Genomic DNA, 8,622 nt, shown 5'->3' on the forward strand with positions numbered 1-8,622 from the left:
AAAAACGGCACGAAAAAGGCAACCTTTTTGGAACTTTTATTTTGTTGTCAAGTGAAATGTCGTTTTAAATGTTTTTGAGGCTGTTGATGACAAAAATAGAACTCAATCAGACCTCCGATCAAAAGTTTAGCCCCATTCTTGTAGATTTTGATGACCAAATGCTCTTTTCGCGGGGATCACGCCCATTTTCACGGTCAGCCAAGGAAGGCAGCCTGCCGAAGGCAGGTTAGCGCCGCAGGCCAAGGTAGGTGTATACGCCAGGCGTGGATTGTCCAAACTGGCGCAGCATCGCGAAGCCTGTTACGAAAAGACACAGTCTCGCGTACACCTACCTTGTAGTGAGTTATTTCTTCAAGTGTACTTTGTCCACTTACTAGTTTTTTTTCTCTTTGTGTCAGTCTATCGTGTGTGTGTCTGTGTGTGAAAATTTTTGTGGAGTCAAGCTCTTTGTCAGTTTTTCTATACATTCAATAAATTTATTTATTTTCTACTCTCACCACCCTTTTCCTCTGTACGATTCAAGTTCGATTGAAATTTTTCAGTCTCGTGTTTCGGTGACAAGCTAGTTTTTATGATTTCAGTTTTGTTTTGAACCAAGCCAAGTTTTTTGGTTGACTGCCTATGCTATTTTCTTTGATGACAAGTAATGTTATCTACAAGGTAGGTTCACGCCAGACCGCGTCTTGTCGTAACAGGCTTCGCGATGTCTCGCGGGCTGTTCCTCAAATCCGCGCCTGGCGTACCTACCCTGGCCTGCGGCGCTAGCCTGCCTTCGGCAGGCAATGGCTTCTCCATCGTCGGTTTCTTATAACTTGATGCATGCTGGGGGGCTCCGCCCCTAGACCCCCCTCTATTCAAGATCCCTTATAACTTTTTAACTTGTCGGGGCGGGGGGGCTCCGCCCCCCAGACCCCCCTTCTTCAAGACAGGAGTGATCTGCCTGCAGAAAACTCGATTTTTCGCCGTTTTTAGGTGTTTTTCGGCTATTAAAACTGAACTAGTTGAGCTAGGACAGTGATATTTCGCGTGTGCCGAGACAAGGACAAGCCCAAAAAGTGTGCAAAATCTCACCGAGATCGGCCGAGCCGTTCAGGAGGACTAGTGCGGACACACACACACAGTCAGACAGGAAAAAATTTTCAACCCCAATGTAGTAACAGGCTTCGCTATCGCTCAGCCAAAAACTTTTCTCGATTCAAAGACAAAGATCAAGGTAGGTGTACGCCAGACTGTGTCTTGTCATTACAGGCTTCGCGATGCTGCGCCAGTTACGACAATCCACACCTGGCATATACACCTACCTTGGGCTGCGGCGCTAACCTGCCTTCGGCAGGCTGCCTTCCTTGGCAGACCGTGGACATGGGCGTGAATCCCTCAAAAATAGCATTTGGTCATCAAAATCTACACTTATGGGGCTTAACTTTCGGTCGGAGGTCTGAATGGGTTCTAATAGACTATTCTAGTCGTCGCCGACTGAAGAACAAGAAGAATCACAAAACCGGAAATGGCGCCGGCAACTTAACCTCACTCACCCGTACGAGTACATCAATAATAAAGTTTTTCGATTCGACACTCTTTCAAAATCAATTTAGCTTGTGCCAAATATTTTTTGGCAGAGGAAAGAATTATATTTGTTAGCATTACTCCCTTAAAACAGGCTCACTGCCTACTCCCGATCTACTCTATTTCCGGTTTTGTGATTATTCTTGTTCTTCAGTCGACGACGACTAGAATAGTCTATTCCGTCATCAGCAGCCTCAAAAACATTTAAAACGACATGGATCTTGACAAAAAGTTGAAAGTTCCAAAACAGTTGTCTTTTTCCTGCCGTTTTTAGAGTGTTTTTTGGCTATTGTGACCGAATGGATTGAGATTGAAAGCTGAATTTTGGTGTGTGGCGAGCCAAAGATATGCCTAATGACCCTGCAAAATCTCAGTAGAATCGGCAGAGCCGTTTAGGAGGAGTGGTGCGGACACACAGACACACACACAACACACCCCTTGCAAAACGAAAAATATATGATAAATATGTGTCAATATATGACTCCATATATGTTCCATGTACCGTCAAGTCCCCTAAATGTGAACACGAACCCTAAAGTGGGACATTTTGACTATTTTCCCTGCCGTAAACGGCCAACGCGTGGATATTTTGCAAGGTAAAAAATGTTTTTGAGACGTTAGGACCCCTCCAAGACCAATTCGCACAGAGTGTCTTGGGTTTCCCCCTCATACCCCCTCCCCCAAAAAATCTTGAAAATTGGAAATTTTATGCGAAAAAAAAAGAATTTTTTTTAGACTCTAGCGCGGATTCGGGGCTTCGAGCCGTTGATGCTCGGACCATTCTAGACTTCAGACTGTTGTAGCGCGTTCTTTTGTCTACAAGATGCACTTTAAAAATTTTTTCCGACGCTTCGTTTTACGTGGGAAGCAATCTTCTGAGGGGGTGTAAAGTGGGACACATGCATTTCCTTCGTTTTTTTTTAGGTTTTTACCGATTCAGAGGCGTTTCATTCACCTCCAGCGTCCTACAAACGCTGCCTTGTATACAATTTGGTTGCCAGGTCGGTTTGGAGCCCAGGATCGGGCAAGTACGGTTATTCGGTACGCTTTAAGTCGCACAAAATTTAATCAATGTTTTAAAGCAAAAGCTTCCTCTTGGGTAACCTACCAAGATATCGTTATCGACCATAAGACAAATCTTGCGTAAAATCATTTTTGAACAAAAATTTTCTTAGAAAAAAAGTTGCCGGGAACGGTTTTTAATTTTCAAAATTTCAACATGTATTTCTTGCCGTGCATTTTCGAAACTTTAAAAAAATGACCTGAGCAAAAAATTTTAAAAGGGTTTTTGGGCAGAAATTAAATTTTAAGACCATTTTGTTTATTGGTTTTTCGCCGTATTTCAATTGGTTTAGGCGCTACGGCTGTTTCTAATTTAAATATATCTAAGGAAATCTAATTGATTGAAGAGGCTCATATCAGCTTAACCAGTCGAGATATCGAAAAAGACTTCAGAACCAATCTTGCTTCAAATTTAATTTAGGACATAATACATTTTAAGAAATTTTTTGCTACTGCAGTTTTTGGGCGAAAACGAATGAACGTGTCCCACTTTAGGGGACTTTGTCCCACTTTAGGAGACTTTGGCTCCTAAATTGGGACACGGTTCTTGCTGCTCCTACTGGAGCCCCATGGGCTGAAAAAAATTTTTGTTTTCGGTAAAAGACGTGTTTTGACATGAAGATTCTTAAATCCCCGGCGATTTTCGGTGTCATCGTTATTCTGTGAATAACAGACGATTTTCCGTAAAAATCGTCCCACTTTAGGGGACTCGACGGTATATTTTGTCCATATAATGCCCATATATTTTCCATTTTGCAAGGGACAGAGACAGACAGACATGAAACACTTTTGAACCCCACTGGAGTAACAGGCTTCGCTATCGCTCAGCCAATAAATCGTGTATTTATTTCATTGATTTACTCACCGTCGGTAAAATGTACGGTATTCGCCGTTAAGTTATTAACAGGATTTGCCGTACTTAGAAGTACGGTGTTTACCGTACCTGGAAGTACGGAGATTCCCGTAGTTTATACAAACACGGTAAAAGTGCCGCCTTGAAATCCAAGGCGTCCAAATCAAGTGAATTTTCCAACTGGTCCAAATCAAGATCTTGATATAGAAATGAATTCGTCTCGACCTTCTTTTTTCAGTCTAACTTAAAGGGCCCACGTGCTTTGATAGGTTAGGGGACTTGAATAAATAGTCCTTTTTCATTGAGTATTTATTTGTTGTCAAATCTGACGCCGCTGCACGCAGAGCAGCCTTCACTTGCCGCCGGGTGAGCCGAACAGTCCGCCGAGGCCGAAGGAACTGCCGCTGCTGGTGCTGGAACCGCTGCTGCTGCTGCCCTTCACTGGTCGGACTAAAGAGTGGCATTACCTTCTGTTTTTAAGCGTACTCAGTTTCGTTTGAAATCAAGCGCATCCCTCTATCTAAATGGAGAATTTCCTGTCTAACGTAAAAGCTTCAAGCGTATACTGCGAAGCCGGTAGTAAGTTTGCTTGCCACAAATTTGGCAAGCCGTTTTGAATGCCACAAATTGGCAAGCTTGGCCCGGAAATACCCGGCTTGCCAATATCACTCTACCAAAAATGTCCTGTCAATGCCGTTAATTTATTGCCAGTTTTCACCGTAGGTCAATTCACAGCGTTTACTGTGATCTTGTTCACGGTGTTCTCGGTGATCTGGTTCACAGTATACACTGTGAGTGACGCCGCTGAGCACCGAAGCAAATCAGCCTCCAATTCACGGCGTTTACTGTGGCCAGATCACAGTGAGCACTGTAACCGAGATCACAGTGAACGCCGTGAACTAGTTCACAGCAAACGTCGTGAATTGCGTTACAGCAAACATTGGCAATAAATTAACGGCGTTGACCGGACATTTTTGTAGAGTGAATTGGCAAGCTTAAGAAAAGTTCCGTCCAAAGCTTGCCAAATTTTGGCATTCAAAACGGCTTGCCAAATTTGTGGCAAGCAAACTTCCCACTGTATTTGCAGTATGACGTTATTCCGAGGGGGCAAAAACTCGCGCAATCATGTGTACACGGCCCCCGAAATCACACGCGAATCATTGAGAATCACGCGAAATCAAGCAATCCGAAATCAACCAAAATCACTAAAATCGACCAAAATCAGGCAGAATCACATGAAACCAGGCAAATTCAGTCCGAAATCATGTCTTTCCGAACACTATCACACACAATCACGCTCGGCCTCACCCTGGTGCGTCGCGAAAGAAGGCAGAATCAGCCATGAAATCAATGGAAACCATGCGCAATGATTGCGTTTTCCGAATCATGTGTACACGAAAATCCCGAGTTTTTGCCCCCTCGCGTTATTCTCGTGTCAAGCATTGTGTTACGCTTAAGTTTTACTAGTAATAACGCCGCCGCCCGGGGGGAAAAGTAGGGTCTGCAAAATATTTCTTTGAAAGTGCAAAATATTTCTTTGAAAGTGCAAAATATTTCTTTGAAAGTATTTTGCAGACCGCACTGCCGCCCGGGTTGTCTACTGAGCATTTGCATAAATTGCACTGATCTCTAGTTGTTGCTGACAAACTGCGAACACTTTGCAGGACGTACTTTTGCCTTTGCTGGACTTGCCGAAGCAGCCGCTAAAGCAACCGGGGGAACGGCGCTCGCGGCCCTCCTCCGCGGGTGCGCCGAACACGGCCTGAAAAACGAGAAGCACTCTCATCCACTGCTCCAGCGGTCTGCCCCAAAACTACAACTACGCCATTTATTGCGCGAAAAAGCAAATACACTGTGGAACAAGCTAGGGCCCGCCCTTCCGTCGAACCGAGTTGCCAGCTCCGCTTCGCTGCGCCGGCAACTCGGTTCGACAGGGGCCGGCCCGCTTGGCCTGCCGGCGGCCTTTTCTCGGGCCTTCGGCCCTCGCATCAGACCCAACTTGGCCAGTCGAAGGCCCGGGCCTTCGGCCCGCTCCCATCACGCACACCGTGAGCGGGTAAAGCAAAGTTATCGATGTACCATCGTGACTTAGGCCCGCCCTTCTATTCACAATATGCAATAGTCCTTACACTTTTTACTCCAACTGTCCTTAGAATATGCCCATTTCATTTGTCTCTTCGCCCTCATTCCGAAAATACCCGTATTTGCCATGCTACTGCAACTCCTTGCAATAGAGGCACAGCAGGAGCTCAAAACGAGTCCGTCGCACTTTTTCCCATAACTCATGAAGGCGGGCTCCTGGACCCCCCTTCTGACCCCTCGTTGAAGAGGTCTTGCCAAGACCTATCCAAAACTTAAGTAAAAATTTTCAGTCGGTCGACCCCCTTTTTTCAAGATCCTGATGTGACTAATAGACGAAGTCGGGCTCCTGGACCCCCTTTCCGACCCCTCGTTGAAAAGGTCTTGCTGAGACCAATCGAAATCTGCAATAAATTTTTTTAGTCGGTCGACCCCCTTTTTTGAAGATCCTGATCTGGCCAACTGGTAAAATCGGCCGATGGGGTCGGGACCAGGTCCAATCATCTTGTCTCGTCGCCCCGATTCCAAAAATACCCCTATGTGCCCTGCTAGCACCTTTATTGGCGGAAATCCCCCTCCCGCTCATGTAAACCATGATGCACCTGCAGCAGCCCTTGTGCGACCCGGACGGGATTTGCACCACCGGATTATTTGTTTGGACGGTACTCCTGAAGTACCCTCCAAATCTGGCTACTCTAGCTCAACTCCTTCCTTGTACACAGACGCCAACAACAACAACAACAACAACACAACAACAACACACAGACACAAAGGCAAATGCATAGGCCCTCCCCCTATTTTTTGAATAGAAGGGCGGGCCAAAAAAGGGACATTTTCTCCGTTAATTTATGGCCAGAACTTTCCGTGATTTGAGACCCAGGATTTTCCGTGATTACACAGGATTTTCCGTGATTTCAGATCCAGGTTTTTCCCGTTGTTTGACACCCAGAGATTTCCGTAGTTTGTACAGTGCGTTGAAAGGCCATGGCAGTAAAGGGCAGACTTTGTGAGGGAAGTTTCTAAACTTGGCCAAAGAAACACTAACTTACAGAAATAGATGCATTCGTCTTGTCAAAGTTACCAAAAAAAAAATGTCATCCCACATCCTAAACACACGTTCGAAATGATGGGTTTGAGCTTCAAACATACCAAAGTTCCGTATCGATATGAGATACGATGATTTTTGGCACTATTGACATAAAAAGGTGAAAAATTAAATATGTGGAAATGGAAAACTGACGACGGGAATGGATTCGTCTCAACGAAATGAAAAGAAACATACCCATATGTCATAGGTTTAGACTCGAAATGGCCGATCTACAGAATCCAATAGGTCGATTTTGACACCCCTTTTTCAAAGGCGTTGCAAATATGTGCTAAAATCGACCTATTGGATTCTGTAGATCGGCCATTTCGAGTCTAAACCTATGACATATGGGTATGTTTCTTTTCATTTCGTTGAGACGAATCCATTCCCGTCGTCAGTTTTCCATTTCCACATATTTAATTTTTCACCTTTTTATGTCAATAGTGCCAAAAATCATTGTATCTCATATCGATACGGAACTTTGGTATGTTTGAAGCTCAAACCCATCATTTCGAACGTGTGTTTAGGATGTGGGATGACATTTTTTTTGGTAACTTTGACAAGACGAATGCATCTATTTCTGTAAGTTAGTGTTTCTTTGGCCAAGTTTAGAAACTTCCCTCACAAAGTCTGCCCTTTACTGCCATGGCCTTTCAACGCACTGTGCAAACTACGGAAATCTCTGGGTGTCAAACAACGGGAAAAACCTGGATCTGAAATAACGGAAAATCCTGTGTCTGAAATCACGGAAAATCCTGGGTCTCAAATCACGGAAAGTTCTGGCCATAAATTAACGGAGAAAATGTCCCTTTTTTTCCACAGTGTAGGCCACTGCGAGCGTTGGGTAAGGATGCGTTCTACACTCAATAGACCATTCTAGTCGTGGCTGAGTGAAGAACAAGAATAATCACAAATGACTTCATTTCGGGCATTTAAAGTGCATGTACTCGCTCAAAAAATGCTTCATTTACTATCCAGGAAGGTGATATCACGCTGAATGTGACACAATGCTCAAAGCAACGTGACGTTTTGTCACATTTCTTTCAATGTGATGTCACGTTCCTGGGGGAGAGTAGCTTGAAACCGTACGAGGAATTCTGAGCATTTTGCAAGGTACAAACTGGGTAGTTGATCCACGAATAAATAGTTTGGAAGTCAAGAAGTTTTCAAGCTTGCTTTGCTTCGACAAGCTACCATTTTGTAGGTCTGGTTACAGTTTTGTAAGGTTTCGAGGGTGTCGACGCCACCTTACCTTCAACTGAAGCGCACTCACCAGGACGCACAGGGCGAGGACTACGAAGATGGGGAGCAGGCTGACCTTCATGTTGTTGGTTGATGGCAGGCCTTCCCGGGCTTCCTATTTAACTGGCCGAGGCAGCGCGTTGGCACGTGGAAGCCTCTCGGCCGGGCCTCACCTTCGTCACGATGGCCACGACGAGCGGTCACGACGAGCGGTCACGACCGCGGCACCGGCCGCCACTTCTATTATTCCGCAATCTCATTCCAGAAACGCCAAATCATGCTGAAACGTATGTGACAAAATGTCACGTTTCCTAGAGCAAAGCCGTTGAGCCAACAGGTGGGTGCACGGTCTGCGGCTGCACTGCAAATCCAAGTGTGGGACAGACATGCACTACGAAGTTCGTCCCCAGTTATCTAGTGCATGCCTGTCCCACACTTGGATTTGCAGTGCACACACCTGATTTGGGGTAGGCAGGTGGTCGCTGTGGTGGGTGAGGGAGGGAGTAAAGTGAACGGGCAAGGGGGAAAAGGAAATGAGAGGAAAAAAATACGATTTCGCAAAATCCCCGCTGCCACGACGTCGATTTCATTTAGGTCCTGCTTCAACAAATCTTAGGCTTCAACTGCGATGATTACAATTCATTCCATGTTTGGTACTGAACCAGTAGGCCTATCAATGAAACTAAAACTTGGGTAAACGACCAGCTGCGTATCAATTGGTTCGAAAACGGGCATT

The sequence above is a fragment of the Thrips palmi genome, unplaced genomic scaffold, assembly GCF_012932325.1.
Source record: "Thrips palmi isolate BJ-2018 unplaced genomic scaffold, TpBJ-2018v1 HiC_scaffold_17, whole genome shotgun sequence".
NCBI classification, from domain to species: domain Eukaryota; kingdom Metazoa; phylum Arthropoda; class Insecta; order Thysanoptera; family Thripidae; genus Thrips; species Thrips palmi.